At 49.4% G+C, this 27,806-nt stretch overlaps 1 protein-coding gene and 1 pseudogene across 3 annotated transcripts in view; one reads left to right on the forward strand and one right to left on the reverse strand.

Moving 5' to 3' along the window:
* The window catches only part of LOC148034443 (uncharacterized), a 355,106-nt gene that overhangs the window by 60,063 nt on the left and 267,237 nt on the right, over positions 1-27,806 (forward strand). The window lies entirely within an intron of this gene.
* On the reverse strand, positions 2,669-4,718 carry LOC148034444 (uncharacterized; annotated as a pseudogene).

The following is a 27,806-nucleotide window of genomic DNA, read 5'->3' on the forward strand; positions in this document are numbered from 1 at the left end:
CTATGTTGAAACATTGGCGCCCAATTTCTTTAATGGGGTCTATGTACAAAATCTTTTCCAAAGTAATGGCGAATCGGCTCCACAAGCATCTCCCTGCCATTGTACATCCACTTCAATATGGCTTTATTAAGGGCCGAAACATTCTGCACAATGTGTTAAATGCGCAACTGGCGATTGATTATGCACGGCATTCTAATCAGGAGGTCGTACTGATTCAATTGGACCTGGAAAAGGCTTTCGACTATCTGGACTGGTCTTTTGTTGCTGAGCTTATGTCTGCTATGGGCTTTAGTGATTGGATGTCTAGGCTGATCTACATCATCAGTGCAGCGGCGTCTTTGCGAGTCATGTTGAATGGAGGCCTTACCGCACCATTTGCCCTTGCCCGGTCTGTCAGACAGGGGTGTCCATTGAGCCCGCTCTTCTTTGCTCTTGCGACCCATCCGGTTCTTTCGATGTTATCTCATATGGCCGCTTCCATTCAGTTGGCTGGATTGTCGCTTCCTTCTGGACAACATTTCATTAGTCAATCCTTGGCTGATGACAGTTTTATGATTCTGCGGGCGGATAAGGATAACCTTTGCAAAGCATTGGATGTTTGGGCTCTCTTTGGTTAGGCTTCCGGCCTTCGCATCAATGCGTTGAAATCAGCCATTCTCAGTTGCACGGAGTCGGATTTGCTGTCATTGAATTGGCAGGGTATCGTTGTGCCTCGTGGTTCCATTGTCAGACATCTTGGCTACCCCTTGGGTGTTGATGTTCCACCAAAGCAGCTTCTTCAGTGGACTTCTCAGAAACTGGCAGCTAAGTTCCTGTATTGGAAGTCTCAGGCTTGGCCATTCCATGTTCGCCTCAAAGTAGCCCAGACAATTATGTTGCCGATGCTCACATATTTCTTGCCCTTGCTGCCCTGGACTGCTACTACTCTGAATGCTCTGACTCAGTTTATTCGTTTCATGTTATGGAAGAAAGATTCCTTGCATGCAGGCATTTCCTGGATTTCTTGGTCGCATGCGTGCACCCCCAAACGCATGGGTGGAGGAGCTATTTTGGATGCCCAAACCCACATGCTGGCCCTCCGTTGGTCTCTTTTCCGTGCTATGTGCTCAGATCATCATCCGTGGGTCGTTATAGCCTATTATTTCCTTTAGGAGCAGGGGCTTCGCCATGGCAATACCCAAATCCAGAGTTCGTGGTGGCATGTCCTTAATGCCGATTCCCGATTCGCTTGTTCCTCTTCATCCCTGCTTACCCATTTGGTATGCTCCTGGAAACTGGTCCTCCGGAAGGCTCAGTGGCATCCAGCGGAGGATCGCTTGGTTGCTAATTCGTTTCAACTGGAATTGCTGGCAGTCTCGCCGATACTTTCGTGGGAAGGTAAACAAGAGCTTCGACCACAATTCAACCGTATGGCACGTTTGGGCTTAACTTCAGTCGTGGATGCCACCCTTGCCAGTCGCAATGTGCTAATATCATTTCGTACAGCCAGGAGAATCTTTAGGATTCCTCGTGGATACAGGCATTTATGGGAACAGCTTCTGATGGTGCTTCAGAGCAGACAACCCTTTCCCGCCCTTGCTTCGGATCGTCCTTGGCAGGATTGGGACTTTGAAGGCCGGCTGAGTTTAGATAAAGCTTCCGCTAACCAGGTCTATCATCTCCTGATTAAAGATCATCACTGGCTGGTCACTAAAGCTAATGCGCTATGGGGATTGCGTAAATCCCGGTCATGGTGGAGGGCAACTGTGATGGAAGGATGGCTGAACAAGACACCCTTCAAATATAAGGTTTTTCTTTGGAGGGTGATGATTGGGGGTCTTCCACTTGCTTCTGCTCTTTCCAAGCGACGAATATCCAATGGCAATTGTTTCTTTTGCACCACCAGTGTCAAATCTGCCCGTCACCGCTTTATTTCTTGCCCTATCGCTAAGAAAATATGGTCGTTCTTGTCAGCCGTTTCGAGAGCAATGGTTGGTTTCTCGTTAAGGCCCTTTGATTGGGTCTTTGTGCAGTCCAAATACCCAACACCGGCACAGCCACATATGAAACTAGTGTTTCACTTTCTTCGCTATTGGGGCTGTTGGCACAACTGGACCATTCGGAATGCTTTTCTTTTTGATTCCGCTTGTAATGTTCAGCGGCATATTGTTCGGCTTAAGGGGCTCTTGTATTGGCAGATCGATCTTCTTCAGCATTCTGACTTACTTTCCCCGGAGGACTTGCATCCCTGGCATATGGCAATTTCCTCTATATCTTTGCCATGACCTTGTAACTCTTAGAACTAGAACTGTTTCACATCATGGGTTAGTGCCATCATGTATCTTGTAATCAAGTAAACTTGTACTTTTTTCGTAATTAATACAATTACCCTTTACGAAAAAAAAAAGAGAGAGAGTGTGTGTCTACATAAGGCCAATGTGGCCTATGAGACAAAATCCAGATTTCATCCGTGTCTAATGCCATCTCATCAGTAAGGTAAAGGTAACATTACAAGTAAGTGGGTGGCCTATGAAACAATACTGAAAATAACTATACGATGGGGCTATACTAGGGTTGAACCGTGTGTAGTGTTGTTCCATTGATAGAAAAGAAAAGGAAAGGAAAGGAGAACCAGATCTGATTTAGCCATGTACAAAAGTGTGGTGGAGACTATGGGCTGTAGTTGGTCTCAAGATCTGCACATGATCTCAGCTATGATGCGGTCCCTAGTTGCTTCACTGATATGCCTGGTGGTGACTCTGCGGTGTCTTGTGATAATGGCTCTAATTCGACTGTGGTGTGGTCTCCTCGGACGTGGTCCTGGTAGACAGGGTCGTCGTGCTCGACGAAGGGAAATGGCTCTATCCAATGTGACTCCATGGTGTGGCCTGTAAGGTGTCTGGCGGGGTGGCTCTATCTCTGCAAGGCTGGTAGTGTCAGTAGAGTCGACTCTGTAGAAGAAGTCTGTCACTGCTCTTTGTGTGTGTTCCTCTGGGTGAGGTGGCCTCTTGTTTCGCAGTAGTGCAATTTGGCGCCTCTCGAGCTCTAGGAGGAAGAGACCTAGGCATCTCTGGTCCTCGTACTCCATGACGCAACGAAGGGGTCCAAATCCATCCCAGAAGAGGCAGTGGTACTGTCCTCGTATGTCATGGTATATTGTGCATCTGCATATGTAGTGCTCCCTCATCTCAAGCTCTCGACCACAAAGCTAGCAAGTCCTATCCTCTGCTAGGGTATTTGTCCATCTGCCTATCTCCATCTGAAGCCTATGTGAGGAGGTGCGAATCTGTCCGATAGCAACCCGTACGCTATGGGAGAGATGGGTGTCCATATATGCTGGCCGAATAGTGAAACCATCATTAGAGAGGCACAAGAAATGACTCCTGTAGAACTCCATCCTTGATCCTAGAGGGAGTGGTGGGTGGATCCATGTCCTTGTCGTCTCAATCCTCAAGATATCAGCTCTGATCACCTGGTTCAACTCTGATCGCGGTTGAGAGAAAGTGTAGGGAAGTCAAGGCTATAATCCAAAGGTGGAAGACGGTCAATATCCAAACCATGTAGGCTAATCCAAATAGCCATCTGTGAAAACCAACAGTTCTTCTCGCCTCCTGTTGCTCGTTGTCTGGATGAGGCTAGTGCCAATCTAGAGTATCTATGGCGTGGAAGTTCCCATAGTCTGTGCCAAAAGGTCATTGCCCTGAAGAGTGCCTCCATGACTATGGGTGTTGCCCCTAGCTCTGCTCTGACAATGGGGTGTGGGGTGGAGGGCTTACTCCTAATCATGCGTGCTATCATCAACATCAATGGCCTTTCCATGCTATCCCAGCCATCATAATAATCCCTCTCTACCCCAATCTGATTAGGGAATGGGCTAAGGCGCCTATGGTACAAGCTGCAACCCCATACCTCTACTCCATATAGTAATGTAGGTGTGACTAGGGTGTCAAACAACCAAAGTTTGGTGCGGGGCTCCTGGAACTGTATGTGAGCACATTGACTCTCAAGTGCCCCTAGTGCTGCGTATCCACGTACCAGACGTGCATCTGACGCCCCTCTCAACGAAAAACGTGGGCCAGAGAAAGCGACTCCCAAATAGACATATTCCCTCACATGCTTTAGTATGTCTTCCCCAAATGTGAATTGGTACATAGAACTAGTCACCCATGCTGCTGAAGTATTGAAAACCATGGTTTTGGTCTTTCCAAGGTTCATTGTGAGGTCTTTATCTCTACAAAAGATGTGCAAAGCATCTAGATGGCACTACAAACCCTCCGGTGAATCTGAAATGAGAACAATATCATTTGCATACAGTAATATTGGTATTAGCACCCCTGCCAGGTTGGCTCCAGCTCCTTCTCCTCCGTCTATGTAATCAAACACTTCATCTATGTATAGACCAAACAATGTGGGTGAAAGTGGACATCCTTGTTTCACTCCTATAGTACTGTCAATCCTCTTTGATAGCCCCCCAGGTGCTCGTACATGATCTCTCACTGCCTCATATAATGCATAGACACCCCATCGTATATCCTCTGGTACTCCAATGTCCTGCAATCTCTGCATGATGCGTGTATGAGGCACTTTATCAAAAGCTTTGCGAAAGTCTACAAAGCAACAATAGATCCTCTTGTCTCGGGCTCGACCCTCCTCAATAATGGCTCTAAGTGCGAGAATATGGTCCAGCGTGGTATATCCTCGTCTGAAACCTGCCTGTCCTTGTGCTCTCTTGCCTTGCATTTCAGCCCACTCACTGAGCTCATGCTCCAATATAGATCCATATATCTTGGCCAAAGAATGACCGATCATGATAGTCTTGTAGTTGCTAGGAATCAGGGGATCACCACTTTTAAATAGCGGAATTATAGTATTTTTTGACCAACTCATAGGGAAACCTTCACATACTGCTCTATTGAACATATGTGCTAATATGGGTACTAATATGTCACCAGCATGTGAGAAATGTTCTGCTACTAGTCCATTCTCATCTTGTGCCCTCCCATTTTGTAATCTATAGATTGCATCCCTAACCATTTTCCATGTGAAGAAAGACCACTGTGTTGGCCTACAAGCTTGTGGGGCTGCATAGGTGGCTGTCCTGGCAGGTCATACAAGTGTCTCCCATAGTCAAGCCAAGCATCTGGTGATGTAATCTGTATGGGGGGTTGTCTTTCATGAAACATCTTTCATGCGCTCTTGCTGTCCCACCCCAAAAATAGTTGATATTTCTCTACTTCTGCTTTCGTTAGGTAGTCTCGTTTCTTCTTCCGCACAAGGCATTTGAAGAACGTCTTTGCTTGGTGATGTGTTTGAGTGCCTAGCTCCACTTCACTCTGTAAGCGAGCTCGGGTGACTCTACACTCATAATCATACCAGCTATTTTGGGGAGCAGTAGATCGTGTGGGTCTACATCGAGGCAAGGTGTATGTGAATGCATACATGGCTTATCCATGTATGGCCTTTGCTAAATCCCTTGTACATTCTTCCAACGATCTACTCAAGTCCAATGTATGTAAACTAGTCTGCAGAGAACCACTATAGATGTGTGAGGTGTCTTCTGTAAAGTAGTATTTGGGATGTTTAGGGAGGCATGGTGTTTCATGTTTCATATGTACACAAGAGAGCATGAGTGTCAAAATAGCATGACTTGCTGCTATGCCAAGTAGCCTCTTAGATATCTTGAAATTTTGGATGTCTGGTATCAATGCAGGTGAGCCCATCAGGTAGTCCATAGTATTTGCCCCTCCTTTGTGATTCCAACATGTCAAATTGTCAGATCCTGGCCATTGTGGCAAACCATTAAAGATGGCTAGTCCATGTGCACTTCCCAAAGTCAATAGGTGTGTCCCATAGGTACTCACTTCTTTATCCTGGGCTCTCTTGCGTAGGCCTATTTCATCTATGTCGATCTCTTTGAACATGGCACTATCATGCATATAAAAGTCACTTTGTCTATCTCCAGTGCGTGCATTGAAATCTCCTACTAATAATATGTCCCCAATGATAGCATATCTCATGATATCCTCATAGAGTACATCAAAGGGAGATCCATCTCATGTGGCATAGGTAGAATTTGCAGGAGGAAAGTAGCATATTGCGATGAATATATCCCGTGGTCTTCCTGCATGTATCCTAACCCATAAATATCGTGCATCATCATCTCTTTTCATTACTTGCACTATCCCTTTGAGGTCTTCCCGGTATAGTATGGCCACACCTCCAGAACCCCTATTGCTTCCTGGTTTTCTAGCTACTGGACGAAATGCACTTTCTCACCTGTATCCCTGCACGTCTGGTAGTCGGCTACCTTTGCATTGGTGTGTTTCTGTGTACATTGCTATATCTATGTTTCGGAAGCTATCTTCAAAGTAACCAGCATCCAAGCGCAGGGCTCCATTACAATTCCATATTGACATCCGAAGTGTCTCATAGGCCTCGTACCGTCATGAAGTTCTTTTGTCAGTGATGATGACTCGTCCATCCCTATAAACAGCCCACTTTCCCTCTTTGCAAGCCTCCAATACCTTGGGCATGTGTTCTTTGCGATGCGCTATCTGTGCTGGGGTAAGGTCCTCATTCAAATAGATCTTCTCACCCTTGAAGGCTCTCCTCTTGGAGAGGAAGGCCTTTTTTTTCTCTGTCTCCAAAGCGAAGAATTAGAGCCTTGGACTTAGAGTCCTCTTTCCCCACTCTCCAAGCGCTAACGATAGGTACGCCTAAAGCCCCAATTTTGTCAGCAAGTGTCTTAACATATTCCTGTGGGCTGCTCTTCTCCTCCCATCCTACTACCCGTACATGTAAAACCCTAGTCCATCTCCTAGCCTCTTCTTCCAAGGTAGCATTCATTACTTCAGTCTTGTTCACTGATGTTCCCTTATTCTTTTTTATTGCCTCAATCCATGGGCTGGATTCTTCTATCTGCTTCTGTGTTGTCTTTGCCACTTCTGCCCATGAGTGAACCTCCCTTTCACATGCCTTCAAAGCCTCTTTCTCTTTTTGTAGTTCTTCTTGCGCGTTCATTTCTTTTTTCTTAAATGTATTCAATTCTTCCCCCAGTTCTAAGATTTCAGCTTTGGGGAGAGAGAGAGAGAGAGAGAGAGAGAGAGAGAGAGAGAGAGGTTTACGAAAAAAAGAGAGAGAGAGAGAGAGAGAATCGTGGAGACGACGCGATGGCGGATTTGACTCTCCCGTGACCTGGTGACGAACCTCTTGCGCGTTGTGGGCGATCTCCCCCCGGACTTGCATGGAGTTCGTCTTCCCTGATGTCCACGTCACACCTTCACCTGGACCTCCCGCCTGCTGCGCCTACTGACGGAATGTGGCATTGCTCGCCTGACAGTCGCTTGGATCTGCGCCTTTAGACAATCGCCTGCTGAGCAGTGCTGCGGACGCCCACTGCTTTCACACACCCTGTTGGTCAGGGATTCACCTGCTTGAGTCCGTCCTGTTCTGCACAGGCGTCCCGTTGCAGTCTTGTTGCTGCAGCCCTGCGGTTACCTGGTTTTGCAGGTCTGCGGAATCTGCACACACACAGAGAGAGAGAGAGAGAGAGAGAGAGAGAGAGAGAGAGAGAGAGAGAGAGAGATCCAGTTGCTGTAAACCCTAAGTCCGACAGTTGTCAGAGAGGCAGCGTCTTGACTCGCGTGCCCACGGATCTGTACACAGAGAGAGAGAGAGAGAAAGAAAGAAATAAAGAAAGAAAGTTATATTAACGTCTTCTAAAGACCAAAACTGGCCTATGAGACAAACTGTGATACAACTGATGAGGTCCAGCTATCCAAAATAAAAGTGCTGAATGAAAAGCTAAAAACTGGAAACTGAAAATACGGTGCTGTGAGTGTGATAAGTGTCGTGTATGTGTATGTGCGTATGTAGCTCTGGTACTCCAGATAATGGCTACAAAAGGGGAACAAATGTCGGCTGTGATAGGGGAACAACTGTCGGCTGTGATAAAGTGGTGCGATGTGTATATGTAACAGATGCAGGGAGATATACTATCCTGGGATGTAGTAGCAGTCGTCGAAGTCGCTAATAGCAGGTGACCCCTCTTGGATGCAGGATGTGGTACATCGGCGGTGGAGAAAGAGCAAACTGGAGATCTGAGATCCAATGTGTCGAGTGTTGTCGGATCTCAGTCTGCTGTCGATGTAGATCAAGAATCCTCCGGATCTCCTGTCGGTGTGGCTGTGGGGTCCGAAACCCACGGATCCTCGTGCGGCGTCGGGTATGCTGGTCCTCAGCCTGTTGTAGTGTGAGCCCGAAGGTCTGGCTGGAGGCTGGTACAGTAGCTCACTCTGTCTGTCTGAAAGAACTGTGTAATAGTCGTCTGGGTGGGCCCCTCTCTGACTGGGACCCGCTGTGTGCTTTGCTCTCTGATGTGGCATGCCTCTCCCAGAAAATGGCCAAATGATCTCTGATCCATATCAGTCATACATCCCTGAAGTGAGCTGCTCAATGTGTATCTAGATCTCAACTCTGAGTATGCCGGGCATCTAAGAACAAAATGCTCCTCACTCTCCACCTCTGATCTGCAAAGGGGGCATATCCTCTCCTCCCGCGGGATGCCACTGGCTCTGCCACTCTCAATCATAAGCTGATGTGATGATACCCTGAGCTGTCCAATAAGAACTCTCAATCGATGTGGCATATAGATCTGCATATATCTCGGAATCTCTATGAATCCCTGCTCTGATATCCTCAAGAACTGTGTATAATAATGTGCCATCTTCGATGGCAGTGGCTGTGCAGGGCTGGCCCTTGTCCTCTGTATATAAATATGCCATATCTCTTGTCTGATGACTCTGTTCCTCTCAGAGAGAGGGAGGGTGTAAGTGGGAGCCTGAGTATCATATAGAAGAGGTGGGAGTCTATCAATGTCCAGCCCATGTTTGTCAAGCCAAGCTCTAGTCTGTGCATACCATGATGTGGTATCCCCCGCTCGAGCCATCTCCTGAGATGCCATATATGCTCTATATGCAATGCGATCTCTGTCCATATCCTGAAATCTGTGTAGGAAGCAGACTGTCTAAAATAATGTCTCGACTAGCATGGGCGGTGTGGCAAGCTCTGCTCGCACAATGTCATGTGGGACTGAGGCCTTGCTGCGAATCAATCTAGATATCATGATCACCTGAGGTCTCTCCATCAATGTCCATACATAATCGGCAAGGCCTGGCCCCCATATAGCTGCTCCATATATCAGTGCTGGAGTGACTAGAGTATCAAAGAGCCACCCCTTGGTGCGGGGCTCCTGGAAATGTGCCTGATGACACTGTTGCTCCATAAGAGCCAATGCTGAGTATCCTCTAGTGAGGCGGTCACGAGCTGCCTGTGTCATCGAGAAAGTCCCTGAAGCTGCTGTAAAGGTGACTCCCAAATATACATATGATCCAGTGACCTCAATACTCCCTCCTGCTGCCATGAAAATACTCTGTCTGCGTATCTGAGCTGATGTATGGAATATAAGAACCTTGGTTTTACCAAGGTTCACTGTCATGCCTCTCTGTATGCAAAAATCATCTAATGCTAATAAATGCTGTTGTAATCCCTGAGCTGAGTCTGAGACCAACACAATGTCATCTGCATATAGTAAGATATGAACTGTGGCTCCACTGAGATCTATACCTCCACCGGCTCGCTGTTGAATAAACTCTGCTATCTCATCAATGTATAGCCCAAATAGAGTTGGTGAGAGTGGGCATCCTTGCTTCACACCAATGGTGCTCACAAGGGGATCTGATATACCTCCCGGACATCTGACTCTGCTAGTAACCCGCTCATATAGTGCATAAATACCCCACATCATGTCATCATCCACCCCTAGATCAAGTAGGCGTCTGAAAAGCCTCTCTCTCGGAACCGTGTCAAAGGCTTTGCGGAAATCCACAAAGCAACAGTACAATCTCTGTTTCTTCACTCGTGTCTGGTCGATCAGACAACGGAGAGTGAAGATGTGATCTATGGTAGTAAATGCCCGTCTGAACCCTACCTGTCCGGGTGTGCGCATGCACTCTCTCTCTGCCAGCGTGCTGAGCTCCTCCTCCATCACCGTGCCATAAAGTTTGGACAAAACTGGCCCAATCATGATGGTCCTATATGTGTTAGGATCCATAGGATCCCCTGACTTGTGGATAGGTACAATGGTGTGCTCTGTCCACGAGTCAGGGAACCCCTCAGACAATGCACGGTTGAAGAGGTGAGCAATGAGTGGAGCCAATGTGTCTCTGCCATATATAATATGCTCTGCTTGAAGATCAAACTGGTCTCGAGCGCGGCCATGCTGTAACCGTGAGATAGCATGTTTCACCATACTAGTGGTGAAAAAGGATGAAATACCTGGTCTCGGTGTACATGGTGTGGGTATCAGTGGCTGTGCGGGTACATGATATAAACTTTGTGCGTATCCATGCCATACTGCAGGGTCATGTATCGGTGTGGGTGAGCGTGGTTCTCTTATCTGCCTCCATGCCTCTGCACAATCTCTGCTCATAAGAAGGTGGTATATATCCCAATATCTCTCCTCCTCCCATTCCCGCTTTTTACGACGGGTCAAGCAGTGCATGCGTCTCTGCGCCTGTCTGTGTGTGATCTCTCCTCTGGTCTCCAAATCGCGTAGCTATCGACGTAGATCTCTGCACTCATCATCATACCACCTGTTCTGTGGCATGGTACCGGTCCGAGGGGGGTGCGTGTATGTGTGATGTGGAAAACTGAGTGTAGCAGCATCATGCAGAATGCGTGTGATATCAGTGGTCAGTGTATCAAGGGGTGCGTATGGATCAAGTGACGTGATGTGCTCCTCCAGATGCTGTGAGTAAACATGTGAGAGCTCATGAGTGAAGTGTATGGTAGTATGCATGTGGGGTATGATATCTCCAGGTGGTGATGGTAATGAGGTGAGGAGTGAGAAACTGAGAAAGGTGTGATCAGCACCGAGTGGAAGTCTCCCAAGGCCGAAGGACTCGATAGTATGCATCCCGTCGATCGGTCCGAGCAGATAATCTACAGTACTCTCGCCCCCCCATGTGGGAAGCATGAAAGACCTCCTGAATATGGCCATCGTGCCATCCCGTTATAAATAACGAGATGATGTCTACTACCAAGCTCAAGTAAATGCCCTCCATACCCTGTGGCATCTGGCCCAGTATCTGCTGACTCCCTACTGATCCCCAACTCCTCAGGGTCTAATGCTCTCATGATCTCTGGCTGCTCCATATCAAAACTCTCACACTGTCGGCTCTGTGTGCGCCCGTTGAAGTCCCCCATAAGGAAGACCTCACCCAAACTAGAATACAGAATAATGTCCTCTGAGAGCTGTGAATAAGGGGAGGGGGAATCTCTGGCCTGAATATCACCCTGCGTAGTAGCATATCTGGACCCTCGTGGTGAAAAGTAGCATACTGCCATATAGATCCATCTCTCATCTGATATCTGCACTCTGATCCAATATGTAACTGGCCTCCTCATCTCGTCTCACTAACTGGATATGTCTCTGTATCCCCTGACGGAATAGAACTGCCACCCCTCCTGAGCCCCTAGATGTGCTCTGCCTAGTAGTAGCCCGGTATGCAGATACCCACTCAAATCCTGTAATGCGTGGGAGCCCTCTCTCTGGGCTCTCATGTGTCTCTGTGAGGCATATAACATCATGGTCGGGTAAAATCTCCTCAAGTCTGTCCGGTCGTGACCATAGGGAGCTGTTGCAGTTCCAAACTGCCACACGTATCGGGGTCACCTGTACAGTCCTCTGCCTCGTCTCATAGGTCACGCCCCCCTATTTGGGGGGGGGAGAGAGAGAACCCGTCGGACCTGCATACCCGTTACCCCGTCAGAGCTCACGCCTGTCAGAACATACCCGTCAGAGCTCACGCCTGCATACCTGTCAGAGCTCACGCCCGTCAGAGCTCACGCCTGTGCTGGCCCCTGGCAATATTGAGAATCTGAGCGCAGCAGGGTATTCGTGACACTAAAGGCCAGGGCAAGTCGTGACGGGCAGAGGCGCAGTCCAGGGGTGTAGTCCAGAGCCTTTGGGACTAGTGCGGTGTATATTGGCGTGACAAGAAAGAAGACAACAAATTGACGTGGCAGACAAAAGACGACCTGCAGATTGATGATTCCAGCCTCAGAGAGAGAGAGAGCAGAACTGTTTTAGGGTTTCGTTTTCATCTGTGATGCTGTTCTAGGGTTTCGAAATTCCTGTACAGACCTGTTTTTAGGGTTTCGAAATCAGCTGCAGAACTGTTCTAGGGTTTCGTTTTCATCTATGCGTGACAGCAGCTGTGTTGACTCTGTTCACACAGAGAGAGAGAGAGAGAGAACCTGAGACGTCGGCTGACCTGTGACCTGGCTGACCTACTTCGCAGACCTGCGACGTTGCCCTTGGCTGTGCGCTCTGAAAGAGAGAGAGGACAGTAATATGGCTAGCCTGGATATGGATTTCATCGACCAGACAGTGGTAGCCCTCGGTCCTGATTCGGATACAGAGGAGCCGGAGGATATGGTGCCGTGCACGGAGGAGAGGCCTTCTGGTTCTGACCTGCCGCCTGCGGGCAAACGCCCCAAGCATATTTATGATGAGACAATGGGCCCTCGGGAACGTTCCTATGCGTAGGTTGCCTCGGATCCTGTGGATTCGCAGGAAATTGACTGGGAGCATTTGCTGGACTTTGCCAATACTCTGCTTGGTGATTATGTCCAGCATAATCATGAAGCTTTTTCTGACTCGGGAACTGATGAAGTGCTGGAAGCCATGGTGGACCCGAAATCAGTCTTGCGGTCTTTTTCGGTGTTTTATGACCGTGCAGTTATACTTTTCTTCACTGGCAGGATCCCAGTGCTTTCCCATATTCGCCAGTGGCTGCACCATTTATTACAAGGGGAGTGTGTTGAGGAGATCTTTCGTGGACCGTGCGGCTTTTATGAGGTGTTGCTGAAATCAGAGACACATCGGGTTGAGCTCCTGTCCAAGTTGCCATTATTCTTTGATCGCCGCTTGGTCCATGCTGTGCCATGGCGCCCTATAGCAGACTTTCAGCGCCTGCTTCAACAAGAATGCCCGGTATGGGTGGAAGTGGAAAATTGTCCGGCAGTCTATTGGCTATTGTTAAAGGAGGCGATGGCAGTTGTGGGAATGGTGCTGGTTCCCCCAAGCCTAAGGGCTATGAATAGAAACCGTTTATGCATGTTATGGGACACAGCCAGGAAAAGGCCTGCGTGGCTTCGCCTCAATTTCTTTGGCATGCATCCTTTGCACTTTTGCTTGAAATGGGGCAACTTTGCCGGACATTTCTTTTCCTGTGGTAAATTGGGGCATTTTATGGCCGAATGCCTAGAGAGGCAACCGTCTTCAGATGATGCGCATGTTGTGCTGCCTAAGGATGACATGGTGCTTGATGCTCCGGCACAGCAGGTTCCCCAGCCACCTAATATTCGGGATAAAGGTAAACAACAGGTCCTGGGTTTGGATCCCCGTAGCAATGATTGGCTCGAGGCACGTCTAAGAAAAGGTAAAAAGTTGGATGCAGGCCTGTTGGCGGATTCTCGGTTTTATGCTTCACAGGATTCTGTGCGCATGTATATGCGCAGGAAATAAATGTTCTCTTCGCAGCAGGCTGCGCGTACTTTGGCTCCTTCAACCCCTCGTAATCAGTCTACAAGGAAGGTTTATACAGATAGTCCAAAGGGCCCACTTGCTAAGCTGGCGTTTGATACTAGAGGTAATGTGATTACACCCTGGGATCGTCGTTATCCCCGTTCCACTCCCAAGGGAGTGGATATTTCATCTACCTCTAAAGCGGGCCGCCAGAATTTGTTTGTAGTGTTAGCTGATTTTCTGGATGAGGGTGTCCTGGACGCTCTCGCGGGAAAGGTGAAATCGAGGCAACAGGTGCCTCGTTCCTGATTCTCTTCTTTTGAAGATATATGAAGATAGCCACGTGGAATGTGCGAGGCATTTGCTCTCGTCATAAGCAACATGCCATGTGGACTGTTTTGCATGAGAACCAGTGGGATGTCTTGTGTGCGGTTGAGCACAAGAGTCACGGTGAAGTAGGAAAAGTGGTGGATTGCTATGGATTCCGCCTATTTTATACAGGGACACATGCTAGGCACTATTCGGGCGTGCTTATGATTGTCCATGAGAAATACCAGCCTGTTCTTATTAAAGATGATGTACAGGGCCGCTTTTTGGTAATCGAAGTCTTATTTGAAGGAGAGATTTTATGGTTGCTGGGCCTCTATGCTCTGAATGACCCCGCAGCCCGACGGGATCTTTGGATGACTTTGCAGAGCTCCATGTCACTTGGCAGAAGGGGTTTTTTGATGGGAGATTTCAATATGTGTGTTGACTCTTCTCAGTCCACTTCAGGGCATTCGGTAATGGATGCTCGGGAAAGCCAGGTGTGGAATGCCTTCGCTCTTCACGTACTTAAGCAAGATCTCTGGTCTTGGCTCCACCCTTCTTCTTCAGGGTTCACTTTTCATTCCGCACAATATGCAACTACTTGGTCGCGGTTGGACCGAATGTATATCATGCAGGGGGATGATTTTCTTCCTGACATGCTGGAAATGAAAGTCTTGCAGCAATATGCATTGTCGGACCATTTCCCCCTCCAGCTTGAGATGCTTGCACAACCTATTGTACCTTTTATGCAGTTCCTGGATAGACTCCCTTTACGTTTCAACTTGTCTTATTTGAAGCATCCAATCTTTCAGGGCTATATGCAGCAATTGATTGAGAGGTTCTTAGTGGACTTCGCCTCTGAGGGCTTGGCTTCCTTTGCACGGCTGCTCTCTAATGTGCAGCGGGTTGCTCGGCAGTATGGGATCCATCATGCCTCTATTTGTCGGCGGCGTCGACATGCAGCAGAGGACTTATTGGCTTTGGTCCGTTCGTTGCTGGTTACAGAGCCATTTGTCCTTGCACGCTCCGTCAGACAGGGTTGCCCTTTGAGTCCTCTCTTCTTTGCCCTGGTGACTCACCCGGTGCTTTCAATGTTATCTTCAATGGCAGTTTCTGCTCAGCTGGCCGGATTGTCTCTTCCTTTGGGACACCACTTCATTAGCCAATCTCTGGCTGATGATAGCTTTATGATTTCGCGGGCGGACAAGGACAACATTCGCAAGGCGTTAGATGTTTGGATGCTCTTTGGTCATTCTTCTGGTCTTCGCATCAATGCCTTCAAATCAGCCATACTCAGTTGCACGGAGTTTGATTTACAGTCATTGGGTTGGAAGGGCCAGGTTGTTTCCCGTGGATCCATTGTCAGGCATCTTGGGTATCCATTGGGGGTGGTTGTGCGGCCAAAGGAGATACTGGACTGGATTTCACAAAAACTGACAGCGAAGTTTATGTATTGGAAGACGCAAGCGTGGCCATTCCATGTCCGCCTCAAAGTGGCTCAGACAATTATGTTGCCAATGCTCACATATTTCTTGCCATTGCTGCCGTGGATTCCTACTTCTTTGAAGGCTCTCATTCGCCCCATTCGTTTCATGTTATGGAAGGACTCATTGCCAAGCAGGTATTTCGTGGATTTCATGGTCACATACATGTACCCCTAAATTCATGGGTGGTGGAGCTATTTTGGATGCTGAAACTCATATGCTGGCTCTTCGTTGGTCTCTTTTTCACGCCATGTGTGTGGATCATCACCCGTGGACCATTATAGCCCGTTATTTTCTTGAGGATAGCAGGCTACGCCATGGTAATACACGACTTCGGGGCTCCTTGTGGCATGTCCTTAATGCAGACTCTCAAGTTTCCAGTCCCACTTCCTCTCTGTTACTGCATTTGATTGGCTCTTGGAAGGTGGTGCTCCAAAAGGCACGTTGGCATCCAGTGGGGGACTGCTTGCATACTAACTCCTTTCAACTGGAATTGTTGGCAGTCTCGAGATTACTTTCATGGGAAAACAAACATGAGCTCAGACCAAGATTTAACCGCATGGCCTGTTTGGGTGTGACTTCAGTTGTGGATGCTACCCTTGCCACTCGCATGTCTTCGCATCGTTTCGTATTGCCAGGAGACTCTTCAGGATCCCGCGCAGATACTGTGATTTATGGGAACAGCTTTTGTCGTTGTTTCGGGGTAAGAAACCCTTTCCGGCCCTGGCTGTGGATCGTCCTTGGCAAGACTGGGACCTTGCAGGCAGATTCAGTCTGGAAAACGCCTCTGCTAAGCAGGTGTATCATCTTCTCATTAAAGATCATCGATGGTTGGGTGTAAAAGCTAATACTGTATGGGGATTGCGGAAATCTCAGTCATGGTGGAAGGCAATTGTGATGGAGGGCTGGTTGAATAAGATACCTTTCAAATGCAAGGTCTTTCTTTGGCGGGTCATGATTGGTGGTCTTCCTCTTGCCTCCGCCCTTTCCAAGCGTAGAATCTCGAATGGCAATTGTTTCTTTTGTACCACTACTGTGGAATCGGCCCGACATCGATTTCTTTCTTGCATGCTCGCCAAGAAGATCTGGTCACTCTTGTCTTAAGTTTGGCGCGCAGTGGTGGGGTCCTCTCTAACTCCTTTCGATTGGGTTTTTGTGCGCCCAAATTATCCCACACCGCCACAGTTGCATATGAAGATCTTATTCCACTTTTTCAGATACTGGGGATGCTGGCACATTTGGACCACGCGGAATGCCTTTCTTGTTGATTCGGCCTCCAATGTACAGAGACACATTGCCCGGCTTAAAGGTCTCTTGCATTGGCAGATAGATCTCGTTCGGCATGCGGACTTACTCCCTCGGGAGGACTTGCTTCCCTGGCATATGGCAATTTCCTCTGGGTCTTTGTCATGATTTATGTAACTTTTTCATGGCTTAGTATTGGGATTTTATACACGTTGGCCTAGGGCCCTCGTGTATTTTGTAATCATGTAAACTTGTACCTTTTTTTCGTAATTAATACAATTACCTTTTACGGAAAGAGAGAGAGAGAGAGAGAGAAAGAGAGAGAGAGAGAGAGAGAGAGAGAGAGAGAGAGAGGTCGGATGTCGCCGCGTGAGCACCCCGCCCCGCTGCCGGCCGTCTGACCTGCAGGCCCTGGTCGCAGTCGTCGCCTGGCTGACCTGCGGGTCCTGGTCGGTTGTCGCCGTCAGACCTGGGCGTTGTCGCCTGTCAGCTCGCCACACATCGTCCTGTTGTCTTCGTCGCCTCTCAGCTCGCTACAGCGAATCGTCTTCAGCTTTGCGCCCCTGCCTTCTTGCGCAACCAGCATCACGTGCTCAGGCCTGTGTAACTCTGCGTGGTCCCCTGTGCGTAGGGCTCAGGCAGAGAAAGCGAGAGAGAGAGAGAGAGCGAATCGGGGATGCTGTCACCTGCGCTGGCCCTGGGCGCCCGTCAACGTGACCTGCACACTGTCTACCTGTAATCGTGCTGCGCTGCATCGTGGAAGCCCTGACCAGAGAATCGCCAGGATCAAAGGGTGTGCTTGCAGAATACGTCCCTGCACAGGCCGGGACACGACAGTATAGGGACAGGCAGATAGACTTTTTACAAGGACAGATCTGTGCCTAGGAGGCAGCAGATTATTGACAAGCAGAGACTGTAGACAGTACATCCTGCTGTTGCAGTGAGGGAGCGAGCGAAAGAGAGAAGACAGCAGTATGGCTGGCCTGGATATGGACTTTCTCGACCGGACGGTGGCAGCCCTTGGCCCTGATTCCGATACAGAGGAGCCGGAGGATATGGTGCCATGCACGGAGGAGCCGCCTCCGGGTTCTGAACTACCGCCTGCAGGCAAACGCTCTAAGCACACTTCAGACGAGCCAATGGGTCCTCCGGACCGTTCCTATGCGCAGGTTGCCTCTGAACCTGTGGATTCGCAGGAAATAGACTGGGAGCATTTGCTGGACTTTGCCAATACTCTGCTTGGCGATTATGTCCAGCATAATAATGAAACCTTCTCTGCTGCGGCTGCGGATGATGTGCTGGAACCGACGGTGGACCCAAAATCAGTCTTGCGGTCCTTCTCGGTGTTCTATGACCGTGCAGTTATACTTTTTTTCACCGGCAGGATCCCAGTGCTCTCACATATTCGCCAGTGGATGCACCATTTATTGCAAGGGGAATATGTTGAGGAGATCTTCCTTGGACCTCGCGGCTTTTATGAGGTGCTGTTGAAATCGGAATCGCATCGAGCTGAGCTCCTGTCCAAGTTGCCACTATTCTTTGACCGCCGCTTGGTTCATGTGGTACCATGGCGCCCTATGGCTGACTTCCAGCGTCTGCTTCAACGAGAATGCCCGGTGTGGGTGGAAGTGGTAAATTGCCCAGCGGTATATTGGCCATTGTTGAAGGATGCGATGGCGGTTGTGGGCACAGTGCTGGTTCCCCCAAGCCTCAGGGCTATGAACCGAAACCGTTTATGCATGTTATGGGATATGGCCAGGAAAAGGCCTGCGTGGCTTCGCCTCAACTGTGCTGGCATGCATCCTTTGCATTTTCGCCTGAAATGGGGCAATTTTGCCGGGCACTGCTTTTCATGTGGTAAATTAGGGCATTTTGTAGCTCAATGCCCGGAACGGCAACCGTCTTCTGAGGAGGCGCAGGTTGTGCAGCCCAAGGATGACATGGTGCTTGATGCCCAGTCACAGGAGACACTTCAGCCACCTACTGTCATGGATAAAGGTAAACAACAAGTCCGGGGTTTGGATTCTCCTAGCTCTGACTGGATTGAGGCACGACAAAAAAAAGGTAAAAAGTTGGACGCGGGCCTGGCAGATCCTGGGCCTAATGCTTCCCCGGATTCCGTGTGCACGTACACGCGCAGGAAAGACATGGTCACCTCACAGCAGGTTGCGCGTACCATGGCCCCGTCCGCCCCCGTAATCCGTATTCAAGGAAAGTCTATTCCGAGGGCCCCAAGGGCCCACCTGCTAAGCTGGCGTTTGATGCAAAAGGCAATGTGATTACACCTTGGGATAGGCGTTATCCCCGCCCTACTCCCAAGGTAGTGGATTTCCCTTCTACCTCTAAAGCAGGTCGCCCGAATTCATTTGCCGTATTGGCTGATTTTCTGGATGAGGGTGTCCTGGATGCCCTCGCGGAAAAGGTGCAATCGAGGCAACAGGCGCCTCGTTCGTGACTTCCTTTTTTTGAAAACATATGAAGATTGCCACGTGGAACGTGCGAGGCATTTGCTCTCGCCATAAGCAACATACCATGTGGTCTGTTTTGCATGAGAATCAGTGGGATGTATTGTGTGCAGTGGAGCATAAAAGTCACGGTGAGGCAGGAAAAGTTGTGGATTGTCGTGGATTCCGTCTGTTTTATGCAGGGACACATGCTAAGCATTATTCGGGCGTGCTGATGATTGTTCATGAGAAATACCAGCCTGTGCTTGTTAAAAATGATGTGCAGGGCCGCTTTCTGGTAATCGAAGTCCTATTTGAAGGCGAGATGTTATGGTTGCTGGGACTTTATGCTCCGAATGATCCCGCATCCCGACGGGATCTATGGTCGACTTTGCAGGGCTCCATGGCACTTGGCCGTAGAGGGTTTTTGATGGGAGATTTCAATATGTGTGTTGACTCTTCTCAGTCCACCTCAGGGCATTCGGTAATGGATACGCCAGAAAGTCGGGTGTGGAACTCCTTTGCTTTGCACGTACTTAAGCAAGATCTTTGGTCGTGGCTTCATCCTTCTGTTTCAGGTTTTACTTTTCATTCCGCACAATACGCAACCACTTGGTCGTGGTTGGACAGAATGTATATCATGCAGGGGGATGATTTTCTTCCCGAGATGTTGGAGATGAAGGTCTTGCAGCAATATGCGTTGTCGGATCATTTTCCCCTCCAGCTTGAGATGCGGGCACAATCTATTGCACCTTTTATGCAGTTGCTGGATAAGCTCCCTTTACGCTTCAACTCCTCTTATTTGAAGCATATAGTTTTTCAGGGTTATATGCAGCAATTGATTGAGAGGTTCTTATTGGACTTCGCCTCTGAGGGCTTGGCTTCGTTTGCACGCCTGCTCTCTAATGTGCAGCGGGTTGCTCGGCAGTATGGGATTCACAATGCTTCTCTTTGTCGCCGACGTTGACTTGCAGCAGAGGACTTATTGGCCTTGGCCCGTTCCTTGCTCCTGGATTCCCCAGATGATGATTTTCTGCTGTCACTGGAACGGCGTTTGGCACATCTTATTCAAGTATTTAGCTTGAAATCTTATCAGCAGGCCAAGCTGCATAACTTGACTGACACATTGCAAGATAGTGCCTGCCAGTCTCATAAGTTTTTTCGTGCCTTGCATGCTTCTCCGGCTCGCGAAAATATGACTCGACTTCAGGATTCGGAAGGTCACATGGTCACTGATCCGCCGACCATTATCAATATGTGCAGAAATTATTTTATGGATCTTTTTGGTTCTTCTTCCTTGCCGTCTAGCCAGGTTACGCATGCCCGCTCGGTCTTCTATCAGCTGGTCCACCAGCAAGTTCCGTTGGATATGCAAGCCTCTTTGGAGGCGGATATTTGCGAAGAGAAGGTTATGGATGTCTTATTGCACCTGCCTAAGGATAAAAGTCCTGGTTGGGATGGTCTCACTAATGAATTTTTTGAGCACTCGGCCACGCAGTTGGTAAAGCCGTTGGTGGTCATGTTCCAGCAGGTTTGGGAAACAGGGGTCATGCCTTCTTCATGGAAAGAAGGCCTCATCAAAATGATCCCCAAGGTCCCTTCGCCGTCAAAGCTGCAACACTGGAGACCGATTTCGTTGATGGGCGTGATGTATAAAATCTTTTCCAAAGTGCTGGCAAATCGGCTTCACAAGCACCTTCCAGCTCTTGTGCACCCTCTCCAATATGGTTTCATTAAGGGACACAACATTTTGCATAATATCCTAAATGTGCAAATGGCTATTGATTATGCGCGGCACTCCAATCAGCAAGTGGTCTTGATTCAATTGGACCTGGAAAAGGCGTTTGACTGTGTGGACTGGTCTTTCCTTGCAGATCTTATGTCTGCTATGGGCTTTGGTATCCGCATGTCTCGATTGATCTACACCATTAGTACTGAGGCTTCTTCAAGAGTTATGCTTAATGGTGGGGTCACAGAGCCATTTCCCCTTGCACGCTCGCTCAGACAGGGCTGCCCTTTGAGTCCTCTCTTCTTTGCCTTGGCGACTCACCCGGTCCTTTCAATGTTATCCTCCATGGCGGCTTCTGCCTTGCTGGCAGGGTTATCTCTTCCTTTGGGGCAGCACTTCATTAGCCAATCTTTGGCTGATGACTCCTTTATGATTTTTGCAGGCGGACAGGGATAACATTCGCAAGGCATTAGATGTTTGGACGCTCTTTGGTCAAGCTTCTGGTCTTCGCATCAATGCCTTCAAGTCAGCCATGCTCAGTTGCACGGAGCCTGATTTAGAGTCATTAGGCTGGCAGGGCCAGGTGGTTTCCCGTGGCTCAATTGTCAGGCATCTTGGATACCCATTGGGGGTGGATGTCCAGCCAAAGGACCTGCTGGAGTGGATTCCACACAAACTGGCCGCGAAGTTTATGTATTGGAAGTCGCAAGCCTGGCCGTTCCATGTCCGCCTCAAAGTGGCTCAGACAATTATGCTACCAATGCTGACGTATTTCCTGCCATTACTGCCATGGACGCCCACTACTTTGAAGGCTCTCACTCATCCCATTCGTTTCATACTATGGAAGAAAGATTCACTGCAGGTAGGTATTTCCTGGATTTCATGGTCGCACGCATGTACCCCTAAGCGCATGGGTGGTGGAGCTATTTTGGATGCAGAAACTCATATGCTGGCTCTCCGTTGGTCTCTGTTTCGTGCCATGTGTGTGGATCATCACCCGTGGACCATCATAGCCCGTTATTTTCTTGAGGACAGCGGCCTCCGCCAGTGTAACACACGGCTTCGGGCCTCATGGTGGCTTGTCCTTAATGCTGACTCTCGATTTTCCAGTCCCTCTTCCTCTTTGTTACTGCACTTGGTCGGCTCTTGGAAAGTGGTGCTCCAAAAGGCCCGTTGGCATCCTGTGGGGGACCGCGTGCAGACTAATTCTTTTCAGCTGGAATTGTTGGCAGTGTCCAGATTACTTCCATGGGAAGATAAACATCAGCTTAGACCAAGATTTAACCGCATGGCCCGTTTGGGTGTGACTTCTATTGCGGATGCTACCCTTTCTTCTCGCAATGTCTTTGCATCGTTTCGGACTGCTAGGAGACTTTTCAGGATCCCGCGCGGATACCGTGATTTATGGGGGAAGCTTTCCTCGGAACTTCAGGGTAGGCAACCCTTTCCTGCCCTGGCTATGGATCGCCCCTGGCAGGACTGGGACCTTGCAGGCCGGTTGAGTTTGGAAAAGGCCTCTACTAATCAGGTGTATCATCTTCTCATTAAAGAGCACCAATGGCTGGATGTGAAAGTTAATAAAGTTTGGGGCCTGCGGAAATCACTGTCATGGCGGCAAGCATCACTTATGGAGGGATGGCAAAATAAGACACCTTTCAAATGCAAGGTCTTTCTGTGGCGGGTAATGATTGGTGGTCTTCCTCTTGCCTCGGCCCTTTCCAAGCGTCGAATCTCGAATGGCAATTGCTTCTTCTGCACCACTTCGGCGAAATGGGCCCGACATTGTTTTCTTTCTTGCCCGCTCGCCAAGAATATCTGGACACTTCTGTCGCAAATCTGGCACGCGGTGGTGGGGTCCTCATTGACTCCTTTCGACTGGGTTTTTGTGCGCCCGAAGTATCCCACACCGCCACCGTTACACATGAAGATCTTATTCCATTTTTTCAGATACTGGGGATGCTGGCACATTTGGACCACCCGAAATGCTTTTCTCTTTGATTCGGCTTCTAATGTACCACGACATTTGGCACTCTGACTTGCTCCCTCGGGAGGATTTGGATTCCTGGCATTTGGCAATTGCCTCTGGGTCCTTCCCATGATTGGTGTAACCTTTTAGTACCCTAGTCTGGGGATTTCCCACACGTTGGCTTACGGCCCTCGTGTCTCTTGTACTCGTGTAATCATGTCATCTTGTACTTTTTTCGTAATTAATACAATTACCTTTTACGAAAAAAAAAGAAAAAAGAAAAAAAAGAGAGAGAGAGAGAGAGAGAGGGCGATGTCGCCGCCTGCGCATACCGCTCGGCCGTCGGTCATCTGACTTGCGTCCGCCCTGACGCCTGCCCGCCTTCGGCCGTCACTCTTGCCCTGCCGGCTGTCATGCTTGCCCATCTTCGGCCGTCGTCCATCCTCGTCATAGACCTGCGCCCGTCGTTGGCCGTCGTTATCAGACGTGCCCGCCATCATACACTGCCGTCGGATCAGCTCGCATTCAGACTCGCCTGCGTTTCGCCCTTTCCGGTTCAACTTGTCTGCCATCGCCACTTGTCACCCGTCGTCCTGCTTGCCCCAGGTAACAGCTCCTCTGCAACAATTTTTCACAGGGCGCACAGTTCTCGTCTTCATCCTAGTGACAGTCAGGCTCCCCCGTTCGAGCCTGTGCCTGCGCCCCTTGATTTTGTGACTTGCGCCTCGTCCAATCTATTATGGCACACGTAGAGAGCGCAGCCCTGCCTTTGTACACAGACACAGAGAGAGAGAGAGAGAGAGAGAGAGAGAGAGAGAGAGAGAGAGAGAGAGAGAGAGAGAGAGAGAGAGAGAGAGAGAGAGAGAGAGAGAGAGAGAGAGAGAGAGAGAGAGAGAGAGAGAGAGAGCGACGGACCTGTTTGCCATCGCCCTCGCCTGCAGGCCCCGTCGCCCTCGCTTGCAGGTCCCGCCGCAGGTCCCGTCGTCCCGCAGCAGGCCCCGTCGTCCCGCCTGTAGGTCCCGTCGCCTGCAGGTCCTGCCGCCGTCGCCTGTAGGTTCCGCCGCTGTCGCCAGAAGACCCCGCCGAAAACGCCTCGCCCGAGTGCCCCCCTTGCCCCAGCTCCGCCCGCACATCCTGCAGAGGTGCGCCTTGCCAGATTTCAGCCCCTTTACAAGTCGACATCTGTTGCTGACTGCCGCGCTTGCTCCCGGAGCTGTCCAGACGCTCTGTTTCCCAGCTCCTGTGAAACCCTAAACCTGACCTTCGTCAGAGAGGCAGCGTCCGGAATCGCGTGCCCTCTGCTCTGTACACAGAAAGAGAGAGAGAGAGAGAAAGTGTGTCAGTCAGTCCTTCTGTGAGATCAGTTTGTCATACACGATGGCTGGTTTGGATCTGGATTTCCTAGACCAAACGGTGGCAGCACTTGGCCCGGACTCTGATGCTGAGGAACCCGAGGATATGGTTCCGTGCACTGAAGAATTGCCCCCGGGTCCTCACATCCAGCCTGCGGGCAAACGCACCAAGCACACCCCGGAAGAGATAGGTGTCACTCCCGATCGTTCCTATGCGCAGGTTGCTTCGGATCCGGTGGACTCTCAGGAGGTGGACTGGGAGCATCTGTTGGAATTTGCCAACACTCTGCTTGGTGAATATGTTCAACACAACCAGGAAGCCTTCTCTGCCTCTGCTCCAGACAATGTTCTAGAAGCTACCGTCGAGCCAAAAACTGTCCTACGCTCCTTTTCGGTATTTTATGATCGCGCGGTGATACTCTTCTTCACCGGTCGCATTCCGTTGCTTTCCCGTATTCGCCAATGGTTGCAGAGTCTGCTACAAGGGGAATGTGTTGAAGAGATTTTTGTTGGATCCCGGGGTTTTTTCGAGGTCCTCTTGAAAACAGAGACGCACCGTGCTGCTCTTCTGTCTAAACTGCCTTTGTTTTTTGATCGTCGGTTGGTTCATGTGGTTCCATGGCGCCCGATGGCAGATTTCCAGCGCCTCCTGCAACGTGAATGCCCTGTGTGGGTAGAAGTGGAAAATTGTCCGGCTGTTTATTGGCCACTATTAAAGGATGCTATGGCCGCTGTGGGCACGGTTCTGGTCCCTCCCAGTCTCAGGGCTGTGAATCGCAACCGCTTGTGCATGTTATGGGATACTGCACGGAAACGGCCTGCATGGTTACGCTTCAATTGCTCCGGCATGCATCCGTTACACTTTCGTTTGAAATGGGGCAATTTTGCTGGCCATTGCTTTTCCTGTGGACAGTTGGGGCACTTTATGGCTGAATGCCCCGAGCAACAACACGTTTCAGATACAGCTCATGTTGCTCCGCCCATGGAAGATATGGTGTGTGATGCCCCGCCGTTGGATCCTACCCACCCGCCCCACGTTCTGGCCAAAGGTAAACAACAAGTTTCGGGTCTGGATTCCCGTGCTACTGATTGGGTTGAAGTACGTGCCAAAAAAGGCAACAGGATTGGTGCTGGCATGGAGAGTACTGGGCCTTCTACCTCACACGATTCCATGCGAACATATATGCACAGGAAGGAAATGATGTCGTCACAGCGCTCTGCTTCTGCTATGGTTTCTTCAGCTCCCCGCCACCAACCCGCCAGGAAAATGTATTCGGATCGTCTCAAGGGTCCTCCTGCACAGCTGGCTTTTGATACCAGAGGCAACGTCATTACTCCGTGGGACCGTCGTTACCCACGTTCCAACCCCAAGCAAGCCGATATGCCCTCAACTTCCAAATCTGGTCCTCAGAACTCTTTTGCGGTGTTGGCAGATTTCTTGGATGAGGGAGTCCTGGACATTCTCGCCGACAAAGTCAAATCGAGGCAAGCTGTGCCTCGTACCTGATTGTGTTTTGCATACACATGAAAATAGCCACGTGGAATGTGCGAGGAATTTGTTCTCGCCACAAGCAACATGCCATGTGGACTGCATTGTATGAGAATCAGTGGGATGTCCTGTGTGCTGTTGAGCACAAGAGTCACAGTGACGCTGGTAAAGTTGTGGATTGCCATGGCTTTCGTTTGTTCTATGCAGGAACACAGGCCATGCATTATTCGGGTGTGCTCATGATTGTACATGCCAAATATCAGCCGGTTCTTATTAAAAATGATGTTCATGGCCGCTTTTTGGTAGTTGAAATCTTATTCGAAGGGGAAATCCTATGGTTACTTGGCCTCTACGCTCCGAATGATTCGTTATCTCGCCGGGAGCTTTGGCAGACTTTGCAGACTTCCTTGTCACTTGGCAGACGCGGCTTCTTCATGGGGGATTTCAATATGTGTGTTGATTCTTCCCAGTCTACATCGGAGCACTCGGTCATGGATGCGCCGGAAAGTCGTATGTGGCACGACTTGGCTCTTGCTGTTCTTAAGCAAGATCTTTGGTCCTGGCTACACCCGTCTTCTCCAGGCTTTACTTTCCATTCGGCCCAGTATGCCACAACATGGTCGCGGTTGGACCGCATATATATCATGCAGAATGATGATTTTCTGCCTGAGATGCTCGAAATAAAAGTGTTGCAGCAATATGTCTTGTCCGACCATTTCCCTCTGCAGTTCGAGTTGCTTGCACAACCCATTGCCCCCTTCAAGCAATTTCTGGAGAGACTCCCTTTGCGTTTCAACTCCTCCTACTTAAAGCATACAATTTTTCAGGGCTATATGCAGCAAATGCTTGACAGATTCTCCTTGGACTTTTCCTCTCAGGGCACTGCCTCATTTGACCGATTGCTCTCTAATGTGCAGCGGGTTGCTCGGCAATATGGGATCTATCATGCCTCTCTTTGTCGGCGCCGTCGACAGGCAGCGGAGGACCTGCTGCTTTTGGTTCACTCTCTGCTGATGGACACTCCGGATGATGCATTTCTGCTTGCACTGGCCCTGCGGGTGGCCGATCTTGTTAAAGAATTCCAGTTAAAATCGTATCAGCAGGCCAAATTGCAACATCTAACAGAGACTTTGCAAGATAGCGCATGTCAGACCCACAAGTTCTTTCGAGCCCTCCATGCCTCTCCTGCTCGAGAGAATTTGACGAGACTCGAGGATGCACAAGGCCACCTTATCCTGGATCCACAGACTATTGTGCATATGTGCAGGAATTATTTTCATGACCTTCTCGGTTCCGCTTCTCCTCCTTCCGCCCAAATTACTCAGGCCCGTTCGGTCTTTTATGACCTGGTCCGCAATCAGTTACCCCAGGACATGCAAGCTACTCTGGAGTTAGATATTGGTGAAGCAGAGGTTATGCATGTCTTGTTACACTTGCCCAAAGATAAAAGTCCGGGTTGGGATGGTCTCACCAATGAGTTCTTTGAAGCTTTCGCTACCCAACTGGCGAAACCATTGAAGGCTCTGTTTCAGCAGGTGTGGGAAACGGGGATCATGCCTCCCTCATGGAAACAAGGACTTATTAAACTACTTCCAAAAGTTCCTTCGCCATCTAAGTTGACACACTGGCGCCCCATTTCTTTGATGGGTTCCATGTACAAAATCTTTTCCAAAGTAATGGCGAATCGGCTCCATAAGCATCTCCCTGCCCTTGTGCACCCTCTCCAGTACGGTTTCATTAAGGGCCGAAATATTCTACACAATGTTTTGAATGCCCAATTGGCCATTGATTATGCCCGCCATTCTAATCAGGAGGTGGTGTTGATTCAACTGGACCTGGAAAAGGCTTTTGACTATCTGGATTGGTCTTTTGTTGCTGACCTCATGTCTGCTATGGGCTTTGGTGCTCGGATGTCTCGTCTGATCTACACCATTAGTGCTGCGGCGTCTTCGCGAGTCATGCTGAACGGAGGTGTTACTGAGCCATTTGTCCTTGCCCGTTCTGTCAGACAGGGGTGCCCTTTGAGCCCTTTATTCTTTGCCCTTGCGACACATCCCGTTCTTTCCATGTTATCACATATGGCCGCCTCTGCCCAGCTGGCCGGACTGTCGCTTCCTACAGGGCAACATTTCATTAGCCAATCCCTGGCGGATGATACTTTTATGGTTTTGCGTGCGGACAAGGATAACCTTCGAAAAGCATTGGATGTTTGGGGTCT

This window comes from Lygodium microphyllum, chromosome 6 (assembly GCF_053477565.2).
Source record: "Lygodium microphyllum isolate KBCC chromosome 6, Lygodium_microphyllum_v1.1.10, whole genome shotgun sequence".
Taxonomy (NCBI): Eukaryota; Viridiplantae; Streptophyta; class Polypodiopsida; order Schizaeales; family Lygodiaceae; genus Lygodium; species Lygodium microphyllum.